Here is a 25,719-nt window from a genome sequence, read left to right as displayed (position 1 = left end):
TCCTCAAGGTGTTTTTCACATATCTATTCGATGATAAGTCATTCGTGCCAGTTGGGTTTCTCCTCTGAAACAAATGGAAAAATACATGCAGGTGAAGATTACGCAATAATTGCAACGGAGGACACCAAGCGAGCACCTGGTAAATGTAGCCTCTTATGGTCAATCTTCCAATGATATGCCTACAAATACGTCACAATGCTGCAGACACTTTGGGGAAACGACAGAAAGTGTAGGCTCATTCCTGGCGCATTCACAGCCATATAAGGAGACATTGAAACACAGCGCATTCAAAATCTGGGGCATTTCCTGTTTGAAATGTCATCTTGGTTTCGCCTGTAGCATCAGTTCTGTGGCACTGACAGATAATATCTTTGCAGATTTGGAAACGTCAGTGATTCCTTTCCAAAGCTGTCAATATATATATATAGTCGAGCATATTTTCGTGACAAAATATCTTGTTTAACCTCTTTGATCTCTAGGGGCGCTATTTCATTTTTGGATAAAAAACGTTCCCGTTTTAAGCGCGATATTTTGTCATGAAAAGATGCTCGACTATGCATATTCTTGACAGTTTGTGAAAGAAAACACTCTGAAGTTTCAGAATCTGCAAAGATATTGTCTGTAAGTGCCCCAGAACTCATTCTACAGGCGAAACCAAGATGATGCGTCAACCAGGAAATGAGCAGAATTTCTGAAGCTCTGTTTTCCATTGTCTCCTTATATGGCTGTGATTGCGCAAGGAATGAGCCTACACTTTTTGTCGTTCCCCCAAGGTGTTAGCAGCATTGTGACGTATTTGTAGGCATATCATTGGAAGATTGACCATAAGAGACTACATTTTCCAAGTGTCCGCCTGGTGTCCCTGCGTCGAAATTGGAGCGTAAAGCCAGGTGCAATTATTTTTCCATTTGAGAGCAAGGAGAAACCAGGCTTCCACGAAGGATATATCATTGAAGAGACATGTGGAAAAACACCTTGAGGATTGATTCTAAACCACGTTTGCCATGTTTCAGTCGATATTATGGAGTTAATTTGGAAAAAAGTTCGCGTTTTGAGGGCTGAATTTTCGTTTTTTTTTTTTTTTTTTTTTGGTAGCCAAATGTGATGTACGAAACGGAGCTATTTCTAATACACAAATAATCTTTTTGGAAAAACTGAGCATCTGCTATCTAACTGAGAGTCTCCTCATTGAAAACATCAGAAGTTCTTCAAAGGTAAGTTATTTTATTTGAAGGCTTTACTTGTTTTTGTGATAGTTGCCTGCTAAATGCTAACGCTAATGCTAACGCTAAATGCTACGCTAGCTAGCTACTGTTACACAAATGATTGTTTTCCTATGGTTGAAAAGCATATTTTGAAAATCTGAGATGACAGTGTTGTTAACAAAAGGCTAAGCTTGAGAGATAGCATATTTATTTCATTTCATTTGCGATTTTCATGAATAGTTAACGTTGCGTTATGGTAATGAGCTTAGGTCTATAAACAGAATCCCGGATCCGGGTTTGGTCGTCGCAACAGGTTAAAACGGGAACGTTTTTTTTATCCAAAAATTAAAAGAACACCCCCTATATCAAAGAAGTTAAACAATGCTACTTTCATCATGTTTACATATCTGACATTACTCATATCTCATATGTATATACTGTATTTTATACCATCTATTGCTGTCACATCTTCTCCTGCAACGCCCTCTACTGCTCATCCTGTGTCTCCTTGACCTGCCGCCACTCCCCCAGTACACCCTCCCTCGCTCTCTCTGTGTGTGATTGTGTGGGCGGAAACAGTGTGCTGGAGTCAGAGCAGATCCAAACCAGCTGCAACATGTTCCATAATCAAGACCTCTGCAAATACTCAGTCCTGCCACTTCCACACTGTCAGATCGTAATCTATGCTCAGTCAGTCTACGTTCCCAGCCGGTTGTTACTATTCAGACCCTGTTATCCGTTTGTTCCTGTTTCCCCTTGCCTGACGCTGTTTTCCACTTTGCTACCGTTCTGCCCGCTCTGACTCTGGTCCCTGTCTCCAGTCCCACGTCTCGTCATCCTGCTACTCTGTCCTGGATGCCCCACTCTGCTTCTCCCTTGGATTCCCCTCCGGACCTGCTTACCCTGTCTCAACCCCCCTCGATCCAACCTCAGCACCTGGTTTCCAGCAACCCACCCGAGCTTCCCCTGATCTGCACTCCATCTCCCCCTGCGTTTCAATAAATACCATGATTACTTCATCCCAGTCTCCTCGCCTGAGTCTTCTCTTAGATTCCCCTGTTCCACTCCGCGTGACAATTACACATTTGCCTATGCCGCTTGGCCATCGCTCATCCATATAAGTCTATGTACATATTCTCATTCATCTGTTTAGATTTGTGTGTATTAGGTAGTTGTTGTGGAATTATTAGATTACTTGTTAGATATTACGGCACTATCGGAACTAGAAGCACAAGCATTTCGCTTCACTCGCATTAACATCTGCAAACCATGTGACCAATAACATTTGATTTGATTTAGTTTATTTTTATTTTATTTAATCACATGATTTCTTAATTTGCAGTACGTTTGCCAATCCGTTGGGCTGCCAGACTAATGAGCCATTCCTTTTGCCTCATCCCTCTCAACCATTCAATTTTTAAATTCCTCATCAATCAAAGGAAATTTAGCAGTTTTTACACTTATTTTCTCAACCTGTTTTAGAGACTGGTATTTGTTGAGAATTTCGGGTTACTGACGTGCCCAAAGTAAACTGCCTGTTACTCAGGCCCAGAAGCTAGGATATGCATATACTTGGTAGCATTGGATAGGAAACACTCTGTCTCTAAAACTGTTACAATAATGTCTGTGAGTATAAGAGAACTGTTATGGCCGGCAAAAACCAGAGGAAAATCCATCCGGAAATGTTTTGTTTTAGGTCACAGGCCATTTCAGTGCAAGCCTATGGGAAATACAAATAGATAGGACCCAGATTGCAGGTCGTATGGCTTCCACTAGATGTCAACAATCTTTAGAAAGGTTTTCTGGCTTGTTTTTTTTTTAAATGAGCAAGTACAGTGCCTTGCGAAAGTATTCGGCCCCCTTGAACTTTGCGATCTTTTGCCACATTTCAGGCTTCAAACATAAAGATATAAAACTGTATTTTTTTGTGAAGAATCAACAACAAGTGGGACACAATCATGAAGTGGAACGACATTTATTGGATATTTCAAACTTTTTTAACAAATCAAAAACTGAAAGATTGGGCGTGCAAAATTATTCAGCCCCTTTACTTTCAGTGCAGCAAACTCTCTCCAGAAGTTCAGTGAGGATCTCTGAATGATCCAATGTTGACCTAAATGACTAATGATGATAAATACAATCCACCTGTGTGTAATCAAGTCTCCGTATAAATGCACCTGCACTGTGATAGTCTCAGAGGTCCATTAAAAGTGCAGAGAGCATCATGAAGAACAAGGAACACACCAGGCAGGTCCGAGATACTGTTGTGAAGAAGTTTAAAGCCGGATTTGGATACAAAAATATTTCCCAAGCTTTAAACATCCCAAGGAGCACTGTGCAAGCGATAATATTGAAATGGAAGGAGTATCAGACCACTGCAAATCTACCAAGACCTGGCCGTCCCTCTAAACTTTCAGCTCATACAAGGAGAAGACTGATCAGAGATGCAGCCAAGAGGCCCATGATCACTCTGGATGAACTGCAGAGATCTACAGCTGAGGTGGGAGACTCTGTCCATAGGACAACAATCAGTCGTATATTGCACAAATCTGGCCTTTATGGAAGAGTGGCAAGAAGAAAGCCATTTCTTAAAGATATCCATAAAAAGTGTCATTTAAAGTTTGCCACAAGCCACCTGGGAGACACACCAAACATGTGGAAGAAGGTGCTCTGGTCAGATGAAACCAAAATTGAACTTTTTGGCAACAATGCAAAACGTTATGTTTGGCGTAAAAGCAACACAGCTGAACACACCATCCCCACTGTCAAACATGGTGGAGGCAGCATCATGGTTTGGGCCTGCTTTTCTTCAGCAGGGACAGGGAAGATGGTTAAAATTGATGGGAAGATGGATGGAGCCAAATACAGGACCATTCTGGAAGAAAACCTGATGGAGTCTGCAAAAGACCTGAGACTGGGACGGAGATTTGTCTTCCAACAAGACTATGATCCAAAACATAAAGCAAAATCTACAATGGAATGGTTCAAAAATAAACATATCTAGGTGTTAGAATGGCCAAGTCAAAGTCCAGACCTGAATCCAATCGAGAATCTGTGGAAAGAACTGAAAACTGCTGTTCACAAATGCTCTCCATCCAACCTCACTGAGTTCGAGCTGTTTTGCAAGGAGGAATGGGAAAAAATGTCAGTCTCTCGATGTGCAAAACTGATAGAGACATACCCCAAGCGACTTACAGCTGTAATCGCAGCAAAAGGTGGCGCTACAAAGTATTAACTTAAGGGGGCTGAATAATTTTGCACGCCCAATTTTTCAGTTTTTGATTTGTTAAAAAAGTTTGAAATATCCAATAAATGTCGTTCCACTTCATGATTGTGTCCCACTTGTTGTTGATTCTTCACAAAAAAATACAGTTTTATATCTTTATGTTTGAAGCCTGAAATGTGGCAAAAGGTCGCAAAGTTAAAGGGGGCTGAATACTTTCGCAAGGCACTGTAGTTGGAAAAACTACAAGGTGTCTCTCACTAGAAAAGTAGTCTTGTTGGCGCGTGAATGAGGTGTGCGCTCTTTGTTATTTATCTTCCTTATTGAACATACTATTCTCCGTCTTAAATATTATAATTTATTTAGATATTAGAGTACCTGAGGATTAATTAGAAACATCATTTGACTTGTTTGGGCGAACTGTACCAGTAAATTTTTGGATTTGTTTGCATGCATGTTGAACGAGTGGACTACTGAGATCATTGGCGCCAACTAAACAGAATGTTTGACTATAAAGAAGGACATTATTGAACAAAATGACCATTCATTGTGTAGCTGGGACCCTTGGGATTGCAATCAGAGGACGATCTTCAAAGGTAAGTGATTTATTTAATCGCTATTTGTGATTTTGTGACGCCTGTGCTGGTTGAAAAAGTATTTGATGTGGGGCGTGGTCCTCAGATAATCACATGGTATGCTTTCGCTGTAAAGCCTTTTTGAAATCTGACAACCCGGTTGGATTAACAAGAAGTTAAGTTTTTAAATGATGTATGACACTTGTATTTTCATGAATTTTTAATATTACGATTTTTGTATTTTGAATTTCGTGCTCTGCAATTTCACCAAATGTTGTCGTAGGTGTTTAATAAATGTGTAAAGTGCAGCTTCTGGTTGCTCCTCATTACATACCATAGACCAGCAAAAATTATTTACATCAACATATGAATCACTACAAAACTTATTGTATGACCTCTTATACACTATATTAGGCCCAGCCTTTGGAACTTTGGTTTTCCCAGATATGGCTACTATATTGTGATCACTACATCCTATGGATTTGGATACTGCTTTAAAGCACATTTCTGCAGCATTAGTAAAGATGTGATCAATACATGTTGATGATTTAGTTCCTGTGCTGTTTGTAACTACCCTGGTAGTTTGACTTACAACCTGAACCAGGTTGCAGGCAGTGGTTACAGTTTGCATTTTTCTTGAGTGGGCAGCTTGATGAGAGCCTGTCAATATTTAAAATCACCCAGAAAATATACTTCTCTGTTGATATCACATAGATTATCAAGAATTTACACATATTATCCAGATACTGACTGTTAGCACCTGGTGGTCTATAGCAGCTTCCCACAAGAATGGGCTTTAGGTTAGCCAGATGAACCAGTAGCCATATTACTTCAACAGTATTTAACATGATATCTTCTCTAGGCTTTACAGGAATGTGGTTCTTTATATAGACCGCAACACCACCCCCGTTGGCATTTCTGTATTTTCTGTAAATGTTATAACCATGCATTGCTACCACTGTATCAAAGGTATTATCTAAGTGAGTTTCAGAGATAGTCAGAATATGAATGTCATCTGTTACAAGAAAATGATTGATTTCATGGACCTTGTTTCTCAGGTTGCATATGTTAATATGAGCAGTTTTTAGATATATTCTGGGTTGCTTGATTAAAAACAATGCTTTACTGGGAAGCTTATCAGAAGTAGACTTGATAGTGCAGGGTGAGCTGCACAAAGTGGTCTTCCTACTAGGGCACACCGCCTCAGTGCTAACAATGTAACTCTGGGACCCTTGGAATTGCAAACAGAGGAAGATCTTCAAAGGTAATACTCCTTGGAGGGCAACCAGTTTTCGGATCTAGGTAAACTCTGCTTGGTCCATGTGGAGGCAGAAGCTTGCTGTGATGTGGTAAGGTTGGACCCAGGTGCAGAGAAGAGACCAGACAAGGAATTAGTGGTTAACGTTTTTGGAATAGGGGACAGCATTTTCACTTTTGGATGAATAGCGTGCCCAGATTGAACTGCCTCCTACTCTGTCCCAGATGCTAATATATGCATATTATTATTAGTATTGGATTGAAAACACTCTGAAGTTTCTAAAACTGTTTGAATGATGTCTGTGAGAATAACAGAACACATATGGCAGACGAAAACCTGAGAAAAATCCAACCAGGAGGTGGGACATCTGAGCTTTGTAGTTTTTCAAAGCTTGGCCTACTGAATACACATTGAGATATGGATTAGGTTGCACTTCCTAGCGCTTCCACTAGATGTCAACCGTCTTTTGAAACTTGAATGAAGAATCTACTATAAAGGAGGGGCTCATGAGACCTCTTTGAGTCAGTGGTCTGGCAGAGAGCCTTGGTCTCTTGACGCGCGCTCCCGACAGGGTTACCTCGCGTCCCAGTGCTTTTTCTGAAGACAAAGGAATTCTCCGGTTGGAACATTATTGATGTTTTATGTTAACATCCTAACGATTGATTCCATACATTGTTTGACATGTTTCTAAAGGAACTTTTTGAGTTTTTGTCTGGATGAAGTGCCTGCGCCTCATGAAGATGGATTACTGGGCTGAACACGCTAACAACAAGTGGCTATTTGGACATAAATGATGGAACTTTATGGAACAAATCAGTCATTAATTGTCGAACTGGGATTCATCGGAGTGCCTTCTGATGAAGATCATCAAAGGTAAGTGAATATTTATGGTGTTGTTTCTAACTTTGTTGATTCCAAAATAGCGGATATTCCTCTAGCTGTTTTGGGCTTCAAAAAGTTCCTGGGAGTGCCTTCTGATGAAGATCATCAAAGGTAAGTGAATATTTATGGTGTTGTTTCTAACTTTTTTGATTCCAAAATGGCGGATATTCCTCTGGTTGTTTTGGGCATCAAAACGTTTTTTTTTTAAATCTGACACAGCGGTAGCATTAACCTGTTGGTACTAGGGGGCAGTATTTTCATTTTTGGGAAAATTACTTTCCCAAATTAAATGGGATGTTTTGTCAGGACAAGATGCTAGAATATGCATATAATTGACAGCTTAGGATAGAAAAAACTCTAAAGTTTCCAAAACTGTAAAAATATTGTCTGTGAGTATAACAGAACTGATGTTACAGGCGAAAGCCTGAGAAAAATCCAATCCGGAAGTGACTCATCTTTTGAGCTGTGAATGCCCTATCAACCAGATTACGCTTTCTACGTGTCCCCCAAGGTGTCTACAGCATTGTGACGTAGTGTTACGCATTTATGTTGAAGAATACCCGTAGGCGGCTTCATTGCGCAAGTGGTCACCTGATGCTCCCAGAGAAATTCTTGCGTAAAATACGGAGGTAGACATTATTCCAATCGCTTCTACTGAGAAACCAATTGTCCTGGTTGATATATTATCGAATAGATATTTGAAAAACACCTTGAGGATATATTATAAATAAAATTTGCCATGTTTCTGTCAATATTATGGAGCTAATTTGGAATATTTTTCGGCGTTGTCGTGACCGCAATTTCCGGTCGATTTCTCAGCCAAACGTGAAGAACAAACGGAGCTATTTCGCCTACAAAAATGATATTTTGGGAAAAAATGAACTTTGGCTATCTACCTGGGAGTCTCATGAGTGAAAACATCCGAAGTTCATCAAAGGTAAACTATTTAATTTGATTGCTTTTCTGATTTTCGTGACAAGGTTGCCTGCTGCTAGCAAGGCATAATGCTATGCTAGGCTATCGATAAACTTACACAAATGCTTGTCTAGCTTTGGCTGTAAAGCATATTTTGAAAATCTGAGATGACAGGGTGATTAACAAAAGACTAAGCTGTGTTCCAATATATTTCACTTGTGATTTTCATGAATAGGAATATTTTATAGGAAGATTTATGTCCGTTGCGTTATGCTAATTAATGTCAGATGATGACAACGGTCCCGTTCACGGGATGGGGTGTCACTAGAGGTTAAGGAGAAGTCTATCTTTAATTCTGTGAATAGCACTAGTATCTTTTATCAATGTTTATTATGAATATTTCTGCAAAATCACCGGATGTTTTGGAATCAAAACATTACTGCACGTAACGCGCCAATGTAAACTGATATTTTTGGATATAAATATGCACATTATCGAACAAAACATACATGTATTGTGTAATATGATGTCCTATGAGTGTCATCTGATGAAGATCATCAAAGGTTAGTGATTAATTCTATCTATATTTCTGCTTTTTGTGACTCCTTTGGCTGGAAAAATGGCTGTGTGTTTATTTGACTTGGCGGTGATCTAACATAATCATATGTTGTGATTTAGCTGTAAAGCATTTTTGAAATCGGACACAATGGGTAGATTAACAAGATGTTTATCTTTCATTTGCTGTATTGGACTTGTTAATGTGTGAAAGTTACATTGCCTTTTCAGCGGAATGTTGTCGAAAGGTTAAGGATAATACTTTACGGTGGCCGGAGAATCACAGTACACTTGAAAAACAACAAACACTAAGTCTCAAACTCACTCAGGAAACAAACGCTCACACAGTAAACAATTTCAGCTTCTGCAACGGACCACAGAAAACACACCTATTTTAACAGGGTTAAGACACATCTGAGTCCAATAAATGTCTCTTGGGCGGTCTCTGCCGCCCTCTGGTACCAGGAGGAATCATGGCACCTCAAGCCCCAAAGGGAGGACCACAGTCTGGCTAAAAGTGATAACTAGACTATCAGTGCTCAGAGGAGGGAAGGGGCTGCATGGAGAGAGAAGATTTAGCAGCTGCACAACATACTGAGGAGAACATGGCTCCCCCAGTAAAATCCATCTGCTCCATGTGTGGGATCGAGCCAGAAAGAACATGCACTGACTGTGGGGCTTAGAAAATATTTTGCTCTGACTGTGTGGTAGCCACCCATAAATACAAGAACATTGTCCACTACCTGGAGATCTGGCAGGTAATCATATTTTACAATGTTAGATCATGTGCCCAATTGACATTAAAAATTCTTAGGGCTGAAATCCCGTTAACAGGATCGATATGACAACAGCCAGAGAAAGTGCAGGGTGCCAAATTCAAAACAACAGAAACCTCATACTTTAAATTCCTCAAACAGACAAGAATCTTATACCGTTTTAAAGGTAATCTTGTTGTTAATCCCACCACAGTGTCCGATTTCAAATAGGCTTTACATAGAAAGCACCACAAACGATTATGTTAGGTCAGAGCCAAGCCACAGAAAAACACAGCCATTTTTCCAGCCAAAGAGAGGAGTCACAAAAAGCACAAATAGAGAAAAAATGAATCACTACCCTTTGATGATCTTCATCAGATGGCACTCATAGGACTTCATGTTACACAATACATGTATGTATAACTGAACTGATATTGCAGGCAAAAACCTGAGGAAAATCCAATCAGGAAGTGCCTCTTATTTTGAAACCTCTCTGTTCCTATGCATGCCTATCCTCCATTTAAAGGGATATCAACCAGATCCCTTTTTCTATGGCTTCCCTAAGGTGTCAACAGTCTTTAGACAGGCTTTTATTTAGTTTCAGGCTTTTATTTTGAAAAATGAGTGTGAAAGATCACATTGCGTAAGTGGATAGGTGGGGGCTCTCAGAGTGAGTTTTGCGCTACAGAGTAAAGCGGCCATTGTTTCTCCCGTGTTATTGAAAAACCTACACACCCGGTTGATATATTATCGAATATATATTTTAAAAACAACCTGAGGATTGTTTATAAAAAACATTTGACATGTTTCTGTGGAAATTAGGGATATTATTTGGAATATACATCTGCGTTGTCATGACCGCTCTTTCCTGTGGATTTCTGACCATAACGCGACAAACAAACTGAGGTATTTTTGGTATAAAAATAATCTTTATGGAACAAAAGGAACATTTGTTGTGTAACTGGGAGTCTCGTGAGTGAAAACATCCAAAGAACATCAAAAGTAAACAACTAATTTGATTGCTTTTCTGATTTTCGGGGCCTAGCTACTTAATGCTTAGTGTACATAATGTTTTGCTCTGCTATCGATAAACTTACACAAACGCTTGGATTGCTTTCGCTGTAAAGCATAATTTCAAAATCTGAGTCGACAGGTGGATTAACAAAAGGCTAAGCTGTGTTTTGCAATATTGCACTTGTGATTTCATGAATATTAATATTTTTTTGTAATATTAATTGACTGTGACACTATGCTATTCAGCGGTTGCTGACGAAAATGATCCTGCTAACGGGATGGGTAGCGTCAAGAAGTTAACCTTTCTAGGGCTTGCGGAACACGACAACATTCCACTGAAAAGTCTTTTGTTTTTTGAGTTCTGTTATACTCACAGACATCCTTCAAACAGTTTTAGAAACTTCAGAGTGTTTTCTATCGAAATATACTGAGGAGCAGGCAGATTACTCTGGGCACATCTGGGCACCTTATTCATTCAAGCTACTCAATACTGCCCCCAGCCATAAGAAGTTCAACTAATTTCTCAAACATAAGTCAAGTTAAAAAGTCAGTGCCCGAGGTCTTCCAGAGGAAAAATCCCACGAATGATCACTGTCATCACCTTAAAACAATGTATTTGTCCTATTTGCAGCTGGACTTAAACTGAGCAACTAAATGTAGTTGCTCTCTATCTCTATCTCTCTCGGTCTCTCTTTTTATCTGATACATATTTCCACCCAAAACTTACTTATTTTCACCAGGTCATGCTTTTTAGCCATGGTCAAATCACTGAAACCAAGCCCTTAACCAATACACTGAAGGATGATCAATTTAAAAGGGCGCTTTCGAATGGCACTGGAAGCAGAAAGATGGCCATAGGAACTCACTCTACCACAGTAGACTTCTGAGGGTGTTTGTTGACTTTGGTAACTAATAAAGCATTTGTTTATAATATCTAAGACTGAACCAAACCCTTGAAACTTCATCTGTATTACCTTTTTAGTGCTTATAATGTGCAAAATGTTTTACATCAGATTCATATTAACTCGCAAGTTGCGCAAACATAAGCAAACGCTTGATAAAAGTAAATTCAAGTATTAACTGCATGAAGACATATTAGTGGAAATACAGTATATTAATAATATAAAAATTACAAAAGTTATTTGTTTAGATGTTTTGTATAATCCTGGAAAAAATGTGGGCCTATGCCTATTTTCGTTTCCCTTACAATAAAAGCATAACAGTGTAATCCATTTGATCAACTTTATTTGTAGATTCAATTAGTAATAGTTATAGTAATTAATAAAGTCCAGTTCCAGCTTCTTTTGACAAAGTAGAAATGAAAAAGATGATGATGACAATAATAATATAACCAGCCAAATGATTTGCCATATTCCTAATCAAAAGCACCAGTGCATGAACAATTGTAATGGATGAAATGCATAAATAAATATTTTTAGAAATATATTCATGACAAGATAAAAAAAAATATATTTACGCATTTATCAACTCGTCTTCCCTTTGTGCTTTGGGTCCACAATCAGCACACAGCTTTGGGGCTTTGTGGGAGCAAGCCCCATAAACAAATCAGTTACACGACACAGTTTTCATGGGCCTTGTTTCGTGAGCACCTGCCGCAAGTGTCCCATAATTTCTCTGAAGCGGTTGAGTTGCATGGTCTCGGAAAAAGTCCACCCCATACCTATCAGATCTAAATGACTCCACATCCATCTTTTTTCTGCCGTATAACCCGTGGACATACAAGAGTGCAATAAATGCTTTGAGTTTATCCATAAACATGTCCCATGTACTCTTTTCTTTTCTGTTTGCATGAGCAACAATACAATCTCTGATGTGCTGCAACATCTGCACATACATTCGTCACTCTTTTCTACCCAAACTGTGCCATCCCTACCAGACTCTTATCTCACCGTGGCAGTTGTGATCACCGTCTCAGTTGGCTCTGTACTGGTTTTTCTAAGGCGAGGCTCAGGCATCGGAGTTGGAGGTTTGAAGTCAGAATCAGATGTCTCCTGACCCCTCCTGTCTCAGCCTCCAGTATTTATGCTGCAGTAGTTTGTGTCAGGGGGCTAGGGTCAGTTTGTTATATCTGGAGTACTTCTCCTGTCCTATTCGGTGTCCTGTGTGAATTTAAGTATGCTCTCTCTAATTCTCTCTTTCTTTCTCTCTCTCGGAGGACCTGAGCCCTAGGACCATGCCTCAGGACTACCTGACATGATGACTCCTTGCTGTCCCCAGTCCACCTGGCTGTGCTGCTGCTCCAGTTTCAACTGTTCTGCCGTATTATTATTCGACCATGCTGGTCATTTATGAACATTTGAACATCTTGGCCATGTTCTGTTATAATCTCCACCCGGCACAGCCAGACGAGGACTGGCCACCCCACATAGCCTGGTTCCTCTCTAGGTTTCTGCCTAGGTTTTGGCCTTTCTAGGGAGTTTTTCCTAGCCACCGTGCTTCTACACCTGCATTGCTTGCTGTTTGGGGTTTACGCTGGGTTTCTGTACAGCACTTTGAGATATCAGCTGATGTACGAAGGGCTATATAAATAAATTTGATTTGATTTGAGATGAAGACTCTTCATCAGCAACGTTGATTTCAATCTCAGTATCTGATCCTCCATCCGACTCCAACTCATCTAAATTTTGCAGCATTTGTAATGCTGTCAGTGCATCCATTCGTTTGGTTTTGTCACACCCTAATCTATTTCACCTGTCTGTGTGCTTGTTTCCACCCCCCACCAGGAGTCTCCCATCTCCCCTCAATATCCCCTATGTATTATACCTCTGTCCTCTGTTTGTCTGTTGCCAGTTAGGTTTGTTCGTCAAGCCTACCAGCAGTTTCACCTTTTCTATAGTTCCTGTTTTCTATTTTCCCTGGTTTTGACCATTCTGTCTGTACTGGCCCTGAGCCAGCCTGCCGTCCAGTACCTTGACCCACCACACTGGATTATTGACCTCTGCATGCCCTGACCCTGAGACGGCCTGCCGTTCTGTACCTTTTGGACTCTTATCTGGATTACTGACCTCTGCCTGCCCTTGACCTCTCAGTTTGCCTGCTCCCTGTTCTAGTAATACACTTTTGTTACTTCGACACTGTCTGCACCTGGGTCTTCCGTAAAACGTGATAGTACGAACTGGCCATGACCAACGCAGCAGACTCAGACCAGCTCCACAATGCTGTCTCCCTGCAAGGGGCCACCATTGGATGACACAAGGAGTTACAGTGGGGCAAAAAAAGTATTTAGTCAGCCACCAATTGTGCAAGTTCTCCCACTTAAAAACATGAGAGAGGCCTGTAATTTTCATCATAGGTACACTTCAACTATGAAGTGAAAAAAATCCAGAAAATCACATTGTAGGGTTTTTAATGAATTTATTTGCAAATTATGGTGGAAAATAAGTAGAGAGCTGGGACCAAAGTTACAAAGCCTACCATCAGTAACACACTATGCCGCCAGGGACTCAAATCCTGCAGTGTCAAACGTGTCCCCCTGCTTAAGCCAGTACATGTCCAGGCCCGTCTGAAGTTTGCTAGAGAGCATTTGGATGATCCAGAGAAGATTGGGAGAATGGTCAGATGAAACCAAAATATAACTTTTTGGTAAAAACTCAACTCGTCGTGTTTGGAGGACAAAGAATGCTGAGTTGCATCCAAAGAACACCATACCTACTGTGAAGCATGGGGGTGGAAACATCATGCTTTGGGGCTATTTTTCTGCAAAGGGAGCAGGATGACTGATCCTTGTAAAGGAATGAATGAATGGGGCCATGTATCATGAGATTTTGTGTGAAAACGTCCTTCCATCAGCAAGGGCAATGAAGATGAAACGTGGCCAGGTCTTTCAGCATGACAATGATCCCAAACACACCGCCTGGGCAACGAAGGAGTTGCTTCGTAAGAAGCATTTCAAGGTCCTGGAGTGGCCTAGCCAGTCTCCAGATCTCAACCCCATAGAAAATCTTTGGAGGGAGTTGAAAGTCCGTGTTACCCAGCAACAGCCCTAAACATCACTGCTCTAGAGGAGATCTGCATGGAGGAATGGGGCAAAATACCAGCAACAGTGTGTGAAAACCTTGTGAAGACTTACAGAAAACGGTTGACCTCTGTCATTGCCAACAAAGGGTATATAACAAAGTATTGAGATAAACTTTTGTTATTGACCAAATTCTTATTTTCCACCACAATTTGCAAATCAATTCATTAAAAATCCTACAATGTGATTTTCTGGATTTTTTTTCTCATTTTTTTTGTCATAGTTGAAGTGTACCTATGATGAAAATTACAGGCCTCTCTCATCTTTTTAAGTGGGAGAACTTGCACAATTGGTGGCTGACTAAATTTTTTTTTGCCCCACTATATTGCAATGTCTTATGTAAGGGAAATGGACAAAAATGAATGGCAAATCATTGGCATTGGACAAACCATGTACACGATGTCCAATACCACCCAATGTAACGTTGATTCGTGTAAAGTTGATTGCAAATGCCACATGGCATATGCCAGTTGTAACACTTCAATAATCCAACAGGTGGCGAGTGCGCTCCACCGTGGTTTTTCGTATTGGATATGCAACCCAAGTCAACATCCAAAAGCAACATTTTGAAAAAATGATTTTTTTTGTCAAAAACTTATCACCCCTTAAAAAAGTGCTTTCTGGACCGTTTTTCGAAATTCTTTCATTTTTTTTGTCAATTACACATGTGTAAGAACTGAATGAATATACTTTTGTCGAATTTTATTATAATTTTTTTTTTTAATTATTACTTGCATATGTTTTGTCCATTTGCAATATGATTTCATAGGAAGTCAAAAGTCAAAAGTCAAAAATGTCAACATTTTGTAAAAAACTTCACAAGTTAAAAAAGTGCTTTCTGGACCGTTTTTTGAAATTCTTTCGATTTTAAGTCAATTAATCATGTGTAAGAACTGTATGAATATACTTTTGTAAAATGTTATTACCATAATTTTTTTTTTTTTTTACTTGTGCATAAGGAACATGATTTGTCCATTTGCAATATGATTTCATAGGAAGTCAATAGTCAAAGTCAAAAGTCACTTTTTGGGGGGCCAAATGCCATAAGAAATTTGACATGCTCAAAAATCCTGCAGAAATGCAAAATTGACTGGCCTGATGAACTCGGGATGGCCGGGCAGTGATAGTTGTTCCTTTCCATCACTCGTTGTGTTGATTTCATCATGTCCATTTAGTGATGTTTTTTTCACTATTGAATCATATTGCAAATGCACGTGCATTGTTGTGCAACTGGTGATTGAAAATAGGCACCTGGTAACCCAAAAATAAAAATATGGTAGTAGGGTGCTCACATAGCGGGCATGGACAATAGGGGCCGTCCTGGGGGCCATGGGGGCCGCCCTGAGTGCTTTATGGACTGTTTAAAATATTCTGATGGATACGCATTGTTGTTCAACTGGTGATTGAAAATAGGCACCTGGTAACCCAAAAATAAAAATATGGTTGTAAATGCATTTACCGGGACTCTTATTGTCCATGCCCGATATGGGAGTACCCTACTACGACCCTCTATCAGTGGGGGCCGTCCTTGAGTGCTTTATGGACAGTTTAAAATATGACAATGGATTCAGATTGTGATTTTCCTCCGTGCAACTGGTAATTTGAAATGTGCATCTGGTAACCCAAAAATTAAAATATGGTTCAAAATGCATTTAAAGGTATTCCTGACATTCATGCCCGCTATGTGAACACCCTACTATGGCCCTCTATCAGTGGGGGCCGTCCTTGAGTGCTTTATGGACAGTTTAAGATATGACGATGGATACGCATTGTTGTGCAACTGGTGATTGAAAATAGGCACCTGGTAACCCAAAAATAAAAATATGGTTGTAAATGCATTTACTGGTCATTCTGATATCAATGCCCGTTATGGGAACACAGGATGGCCGGGCAGTGATAGTTGTTCCTTTCCATCGCTCGTTGTGTTGATTTGATTATGTCCATTTGTTTATGTTTTCTCACTTTTGCAAAGTCACTGTGCATTTGCAATATGGTTCAATGGGCAGGTACCATCACGAATTTGTCATGCTATAAAAATCCTGCAGGTATGTGAAATTGACTGGCCCCAAGAACTCGGGATGGCTGGGCAGTGATTCTGGTTCATCTCAATCGCTCGCTAGGGTTGATTTCAGAATGTCACTTTGGTGATGGTACCTCACTGTTTAAACATATAGCAAATGGACAAGAGTCAAGTGGACAAGAGTCCATCAGTCAATTAGATATCATTCTGACACCAAACTGACACCAAACCCACTTTTTCCAACTTGTTTAGTAGCCAACTATCACATACTTCAGAGCTGGCCCAAAATTCACAACGCCTTCAGTTCAAACCATAAAAAAACATAAAACACGTAGTTACGTTCTAGCTGCGGGTCCATTTCTTATGTTATGTGTAGGCCTAGCTGAGGCGACCCCGAATTCCAAGTTTCGGCTCGATAGGTCATTTGGTGTCCGAGCAAAACCCTAATTGGTGCTGAAAATTCACTTTTTTCCATGACTTGCTACGGGGTCCTTGAATGAGCTATCGGACAGAAACGTTGGGGTCTGTCTATATGGGCAGAGACGGTCGCAATGCACCTAGTCTTGCGACTCTGGGACATTTCTAAATGTCGTCATTTTCGTGATGCAAAAATGAATTGAAGTCATTGCAAATGTACGAGGCTGTTTCTCGGTCCGAGAACCTTCTAGAGCCACCTAACTCACCACGCACTATCGACCTGAGGTCTAGAACAGGTTTCTAAAGTTTCGGAACTCTAGGTCTGACGGTTCTTTAAAAGTTCCAACAAGGTTAACTAATGCAGGCAGAGTATGTCTCTACGCACCCCAATGGGTCCCTCCTTCCAAGCTGTGTGTGTGAGTGATTTAGTTTTCCTTTGAAAATTTATGGGGAAAATGACTGATTTACAGTTCATGGGGGTTGCCTAATCACATATATGAAGTTTTGGACAGATCTGACTTTTTTAACCCTTCGAAACAGCCCCTGAGACACCAATTATGGCACTTCCGGTTGGCACAGGAGCATGACGTAAACAAATTTGTGCACAAAATAAGCTTTTTTTGTGTGAATGGAAAACGTATTGTTCAGTATATCGAACTCATGTAAAGGCTTTAAGTCAACACACATCCTCATTTGGGTATGCTTTTACAGAATCCTGAGTTTTAAGTCTTTACGTTAAGAACTGACTGATTTACACAGGGTTGAATGCACTATGTCTATCAAACTGCAGGCAGGGTATGGGTATACACTTTTAGGGTGATTTTAACCACTTCCGGTTGGTCCAGGAAGCTTAGAATCAACACAGGTAGACCTCATAGTTGCCTGATGGACTGGTACCGGAGTGCAGGCAATGTATTCCTATGGGGAGAGAAGTCAATGCAAACTGTTTGATGTAAACACCTTCTTTTAACTATTAAGGGTTAATGCCACACGGTCAAGGTTAGCCTTGCACGGATCGGGAGGACCTTAGGAACGTACCTGAGGTCGAATTGTGCTTCTCACCCTAACGGTTCTCTCACTGTCACCCAAAAGCAAATGAGCTACGGTCAAGCGGGATATCTCGTTGAACTCAGCACGGCCTAGGGATTATGGTAATGCCATTGCCTGCTCTCTGTGTCTTTAAGCACCGCACTTTGTCACTCCATCCTTGCTGTGTGTGTGTGTGAGAGCTTTTCTTTGACATCTGTTGGGAGAAATGACTGACTTACAGTTCATGGGGGTTGCCTAATCACACATATGAAGTTTTGAAAAGATCTGACCTTTTTAACCCTTGGAAACAGCCACTCTGACACCATTTAAGGCACTTCCGGTTGCACAGGAAGCTATAAATAAACTAATATCCTGATTGGGGTATGCCTTTACATAATCCTGAGTTTTAAGTCTTTACGTTAAGAGCTGAATTATTTACGGAGGCTTTAGTGAGTGTGTATATTTCAGAAAATCATAGAAAATCACAGAAATCTTGCAGAGCTCCGCAGCACACTTTAAAAAGATTTGTATGAACACCCTGCAACTGGATCTGTAACTGTTGAAAAAAAACACCTATCTTTGAACATCCCCCATTTGTCATTGTACGATTTCTCTTAAATGACGATAGATAAATGGCTGGTTCTTTTTTTATTGACACCGGAGGCTCCTTGACTTTGATGTGAAGTGGAAAAATAATTTCTCTATTTTCATTTTGGACCTTTAATCCCAGAAAAATGGCCATAACTCAAAAACCGTTGAGGCCTAGACGCCATCTTGTTCGGGGCCAACTGCCCATTATGCCAAACCTATGCTCACCAAGTTTCGGCTTCTAAATATTTTCCGATTTGGAGATAAGGCACTGTTGTGATTCGTGATGTTTTGTAAAATTGCAATATGATTGCTTATGCCCTCTTGTGGGAATTTCCGGTACAGCGGAAAAATGACCAAAATTTGATTATTTTATTAAACGGAAACCGAATGTCCAAGAAAGTTAATTCGATGACTTCCCGGTAGGTCCGGCCCTACCGCACGGCCAAACGCCAACCACGAATTTTACAAACGTTTTCGGACATCTAGTAAGGGACCGTACAGTTGCAATATAGCTTTCTCACTAACTTTACACGAAATGTCAAAATGTTCCCTTAATGTATGGAGGGACTCCATACCCTGGCAGAACGCCATGACCAGGCGTTGGAGACTTTGCTGGAGCAATTTTGCAGATTCCCCACTGGGTGGATTCCCCACTATCCCAGTGTCCCAAGGACCCCGCTTACCTCCTCCGGAGCACTACGCTGGAGATTCCGGAAACTGCCAGTCTTTTCTCTCCCAGTGCTCCCTCATTTTTGAGCTGCAGCCTTCTTCGTTCCCCGCGGACCGCTCAAGGATAGCGTACATCATAACGCTTATGTCCGGGAGGGCACTCGCCTAGGCTACGGCGGTGTGGGAGCTACAGTCTGCCATCTGCCTCAGTCTAGAGGAGTTTGGGATGGGAATGTTCGGAAGGTGTTTGATTCTTCGTTGTCCAGGAGAGAGGCTGCTCGTAAGCTGCCCCAGCTACGTCAAGACTCCCATAGTGTGGCAGATTACGTGGTGGATTTGCGTACGTTGGTGGAAGAGTGTATGGAACCCAGAAGTATTGTTTGACATGTTCCTTCACTGATTATCGGAGGTGGTCAAAGATGAGCTTGCAGCCCGGGAGCTGCCCATGGACCTTGACTCCCACATAGCCTTGACCATCCAGATCGATGGGCGGCATCGAGAACGTAGGAGGGAGAGGGAATCTGTGCCCTGCCGCCCTCGTTTGCCCTCGATTCCCACCTTGCCTCCGAAGAATCCCAGAGACCCCGGAGCCTACATCTCCGAGTGAACCCGACGTCACCCGAGTTCTCTCGGGAATCACTGAAGGCTGCCGACTCGCCTCCTTCGGAGTTCAGGCACCTGGGCAGGGCTAAATTGTCTCCGGCTGAGTGCTTACGCAAACTCCACACCCAGAGCTGTCTATATTGTGGATCTACGGGACATTTGGTAGCTACCTGCCCATTAAAAAAACAGGCTCATCAAGAAGGGGTGAGTATTCTGGTGGGCTTTATGGAGAACTTTTCCTCTCCCCTTACTCACACACCTTTCCATGCCATCCTGCTGTAGGGGAACCAGTCGAAATATCTCCGGGTACTCATCGACTCTGGGGCTGATGAGAGTTTTTTGGACCCTACCATGGCGTCCGAGGTGGGCATCCCCAGTCAGCCCATCTCCATTCCCATGGACGTTAGAGTGCTGGATGGGCGCTCTATAGGCCGGGTTACTCACAATACCACTCCCATCAACCGACGAGTGTCAGGGAACCACAGTGAGGCTATCCAATTTATGCTTACTAAGTCTCCTCAGGTTCCTGTGGTATTGGGATTCTCTTGATTCCAGTGACACAATCCCATCATAAACTGGACTGCTGGTGCCATTATGGGCTGGAGCCGGTTCTGCCACGCCCATTGTCTGAAATCAGTGCAGCCTGCCCCAGAATGTCTTCCTGGGCCATTCCTGCAGAGTACCAGGACCTCCGGGAGGTGTTCACTTCACTTCTGCCTCACCGACCCTATGACTGCGGGATTGACCTTCTCCCAGGCACCACTCCGCCAAATGTACTCTCTGTCGTGTCCAGAGACCAAGGCCATTGAGACCTACATTGAAGACTCCCTAGCTGCAGAGTTCATCCCTCCTTCTGCCTCCCCCGCCGGCACAGGGTTATTTTTGTGGAGAAGAAGGACAAAACATTGTGCCTGTGCATCAACTACCGGGGCCTTAGCAACATCACGGTGAAGAACTGCTACCCGCTACCACTCATCTCCTCAGACTTCGAGCCGCTCCAGGTGGTCACCGTGTTCTCCAAGCTGGACCTACAGAACACCTACCACCTGGTGCGGATACGGGAATAGGATGAGCAGACACTGAGCTTCCCAGGAGTCACCGTCACAACCGGAGATGGTGGCTATGGATACATATGTCTCTGCGTCAGGGGTGCATTCGGCCCTCCACTTCACCCGCCTCCCCGAGTTTCTTTTTTGTGAAGAAGGATGGACATTTACGCCCGTGCATTGACTATAGAGGTCTCAATCAAATCACGGTGAGGTACAGTTACCCGCTACCTCTTATCGCCACCGCGATTGAGTCAATACATGGGGCGCGCTTCTTCATGAAACTGGATCTCAGGAGTGCGTATAATCTGGTGCGTATCTGGGAGGGAGACGAGTGGAAGACAGCGTTCAGTACCACCACAGGGCATTATGAGTACCTCGTCATGCCGTAAGGGTTGATGAATGCTCCATCAGTTTTCCAATTCTTTGTAGACAAGATTTTCAGGGACCTGCACAGGCAGGGTGTAGTGGTGTATATAGATGACATTCTGATTTACTCCGCAACACACGCCGAGCATGTGTCCTTGGTACTCAAGGTACTTGGACAACTGTTGGAGCATGACCTGTACATCAAGGCTGAGAAATGCCTGTTCTTTCAGCAGGCCGTCTCCTTCCTAGGGTATCACATTTCCACATCAGTGGTGGAGATGGAGAGTGACCGCATTGCAGCCGTGTGTAATTGGCCGACTCCTACCATGGTAAAGGAGGTACAGCGATTTTTAGGGTTTGCCAATAGTTACCTGTAAATTTTACCAAAACATTTCAAAATACTTTTGTAATACAACTTTATGTATTTTTTATGTAAATAATCGATAAAAGTGAAGACGGGATGATCTGTGTTCAATACCGGAGGAAATCAAACTGTAGCTAGCTTTCTGGTCACGCGCATCTATCTAACAGTACACTACAAGTGACCCTCGTTCTGAACAGGGCTACTTCTTCATTACACAAAGGAAAATCCTCAACCAATTTCTTAAGACTGGTGACATCCAGTGGAAGCGGTGCAAGAAGGTCTGAACTGCAAGAAGGTCCCTTAGAAATCTGGATTCCCAATGAAATCACCATTGAAAAGAGTGACCACAAAAATCAGAGTTTGTCCTCTGAGTTTTGCCTGCTAAATAAGTTATGTTATACTCACAGACATGATTCAAACAGTTTTAGAAACGTCAGAGTGTTTTCTATCCAAATCTACTAATAATATGCATATCTTATCTTCTGGGGATGAGTAGCAGGCAATTGAATTTGGGCATGCATTTCATCCGGACGTGAAAATACTGCCCCCTGTCACCAAGAAGTTAATCCAGCCACAGTGTCTGATTTCAAAAAGGCTTTACGGCGAAAGCACACCTTGCGATTATGTTAGGTCAGCTCCTAGCCACAGAAAACCATACAGCCATTTTCCAAAGAAGGAGAGATGTCACAAAAGACAGAAATAGCGTTAAAATTAATCACTAAGCTTTGATGATCTTCACCGGATGGCACTCCCAGGACTCCATGTTGGACAATAAATGTGTGTTTTGTTCGATAAAGATCATCTATGCATAGGATTGCAGATAAACTTCTCTTTAATGCAACCGCTGTGTCAGATTAAAAAAAAACTTTACGGTAAAAGCACACCATGAAATTATGTTAGGTCAGCGCCTAGCCACAGAAAAACATACAGCCATTTTCCAACCAAGGAGAGGTGTCACAAAAGTCAGAAATAGCATTATAAATATTCACTTATCTTTGATGATCTTCATCGGAATGCACTCCTTGGAATCCCAGTTCCACAATAAATGTTTGTTTTGTCCATCATTTATGTCCAAATACCTCCTTTTTGTTTGCGCGTTTAGTTCACAAATCCAAATTCACAAGGCGCGGGCACTTAGTCCAGACGAAAAGTCAAAACATTTCCATTACAGTTCGTAGAAACATGTCAAACAATGTATATAATCAATCTTTAGGATGTTTTTATCATAAATCTTCAATAATATTCCAACCGGACAATTCCTTTGTCTTTAGTTATGAAAGGGAACGGAGCTTGCTCTCACGGCCGCGTGCTTGACTAAACTAATGGCATTCTGCCAGACCCCTGATTCAAACAACTCTTATTCGCTCCCCCTTCATAGTTGAAGCCTGAAACAATGTTCTAAAGACTGATGACATCTAGTGGAAGCCTTAAGAAGTGCAATATGACCCCATAGACACTGTATATTTGTCACGCTCTGACCTTTAATATCTCTGTTTTCTTCATATTTTGGTTAGGTCAGGGTGTGACTAGGCTGGGTATGCTAGTTTTTGTAATGTCTAGGGTTTTTGTATGTCTAGGGGTTTTGTATATCTAGGTATTTATATGTCTATGGTGGCCTGATATGGTTCCCATACAGAGGCAGCTGTTTATCATTGTCTCTGATTGGGGATTATGTTTAGGTGGCCATTTTCCCTTTTGTGTTTGTGGGTTCTTATTCTATGTTTAGTTGCCTGTCTGCACTATTCGTATAGCTTCACGTTTAGTTTGTTTTGTTGTTTTGTTGGTTTGTTCAGTGTTCTTTCTTTAATAAAAGAAGAATGTACATATACCACGCTGCGCCTTGGTCTCCTCCTTACAACGGACGTGACAATATTGGATAGGCGATCACTTGAAAAACTACAAACCTCCGATGTCCCACTTTCTGGTTGGATTTTGTCTCAGGTTTTTGCCTGCCATATGAGTTCTGTTATACTCACAGACATCATTAAAACAGTTTTAGAAACTTCGGAGTGTTTTCTATCCAAATCTAATTATATGCATATTCTTGCTTCTGGGCCTCAATACTCAATACTGCCCACCAGTCCCAAAGTTGTTAAAGCGTTGAAAGTGTGGAGACATTGGCTTGAGGGGGCTAAACACCCTTTTCTCATCTGGACTGACCACCGCAACCTGGAGTACATCCGGGCAGCGAGGAGACTGAATCCTCTTCAGGCAAGGTGGGCCATGTTCTTTACCCATTTTGTGTTTACCCTATCCTACAGACCAGGTACCCAGAATAAGAAGGCAGACGCACTATCCCGGCTGTATGACACAGAGGAGCAGCCCGTGGATCAGACTCCCATACTCCCAGCCTCCCGTCTGGTAGCGCCGGTCATGTGGGATCTGGATGCGGACATTGACAGGCGTTGCATGCAGAGCCCGCTCCCCTCCAGTGTCCCGTTGGATGTATGTACGTTCCGTCTGCTGTCTGTGACCAGTTGATCTCTTGAGTCCACACGTCTCCCTACTCTGGTCATCCGGGGATTGGTGGGACGGTGCGCTGTCTGACTGGGAAGTACTGGTGGCCCACTTTGGCTAAGGACGTGAGGGTTTAGGTCTCCTCCTGTTCGGTGTGTGCCCAGTGTAAGGCTCCGAGACACCTGCCCAGAGGTAAGTTACATCCCTTACCCATCCCACAACGACCTTGGTCACATCTGTCAGTGGATTTCCAAATGGATCTTCCTCCCTCACAGGGAAATACCACAATCCTGGTCATTGTGGATCGTTTTTCTAAGTCCTGTCGTCCCATCCCTCTGCCTGGTCTCCCTAAGGCCCTACAGACTGAGGATGCCCTGTTTACACACGTCTTCCGGCACTACGGGGTGCCTGAGGATATAGTGTCGGATCGGGGTCCCCAGTTCACGTCAAGAGTTTGGAAGGCATTCATGGAATGTCTGGGGGTCTCGATTAGCCTTACCTCAGGTTTTCACCCCGAGAGAAACAGGCAGGTAGAGAGAGTCAACCAGGATGTGGCCAGGTTTCTGTGGTCCTATTGCCAGGACCTGCCGGGAGAGTGGGCAGCGTTTGTGCCCTGGGCCGAGATGGCACAGAACTCTCTTCACCACTCCTCCACTAACCTCTCCCCCTTTCAGTGTGTATTGGGGTCCAGCCGGTTCTGGCACCGTGGCATCAGGGTCAGACCGAGACTCCTACGGTGGACGACTGGTTTAGGCACCCAGAGGAGACATGGGAGACCGCCCATGTCCATCTCCAGTGTTCGCACCCCGGTGTTCGCAGACCGGGTCTGGCTCTCGACCCGTAACCTGACCCTCCGCCTGCCCTGCCGGAAGCTGGGTCCGCTGTTTTTGGGGCCATTTAAAGTCCTGAGGAGGGTGAACGAGGTATGCTATAGATTACAGCTTCCCTCTGATTATCGTATTAACCCCTCGTTGCATGTGTCTCTCCTCAGGCCGGTGGTGGCTGGTCCACTCCAGGAATCTGAGGTGCGGGAGGTCCCTCCGCCCCCTTTGGACATCGATTGGGCCCCGGCGTACATAGTTCGTTCCATCCTGGATTCGAGGCGTCGGGTGGGGGGCCTTCAGTACCTCGTGGAGTGGGAGTGATACGGGCCGGAGGAGAGGTGCTGGGTTCCGGTTGCAAATGTTTTGGATCCTGAACTACTGCAGGAGTTTCACCGTCGCCGGCCGGATCGCCCTACGCCTCGTCCCCGGGTCGTCCTCAAGGCCAGTGTCGGCGAGTCGCTGGAGCCGCTCGTCAAGGGGGGGGGGGGGGGGTACTGTCACAACTTCCGCCGAAGTCGGCTCCTCTCCATGTTCGGGCGGCGTTAGGCGATTAACGTCACCGGCTTTCTAGCCATCGCCGCTCCATTTTTCATATATCCATTTGTCTTGTCTTGTTTCCATTCACACCTGGTTTTCATTTCCCCAATCAATCTACTTGTATTGAACCCTGTTTCCCATCATATTTTGTGTGTAATTGTTTCATGTTCTTGTAGTGTTTTATTACGCACTTTACTTTTGTTATGTTCCGTGTTTTGAGCGCATTTGATTTATGTAGTGCTCTCGTTTTGGAACTAAAATAAAAGTGAGCCTGTTTACATCACACTATTCTCCTGCACTTGACTTTGCCTCTTATACACTCGCTGGCAACTACGCACTTCTGCCACCATCATTACGCACACCTGCTTCCCTCGT

This window comes from Oncorhynchus clarkii, chromosome 28 (assembly GCF_045791955.1).
Source record: "Oncorhynchus clarkii lewisi isolate Uvic-CL-2024 chromosome 28, UVic_Ocla_1.0, whole genome shotgun sequence".
Lineage (NCBI taxonomy): Eukaryota > Metazoa > Chordata > Actinopteri > Salmoniformes > Salmonidae > Oncorhynchus > Oncorhynchus clarkii.
The sequence above is the reverse complement of the archived record's forward strand: the minus strand, read 5'-3'. Positions refer to the sequence as shown.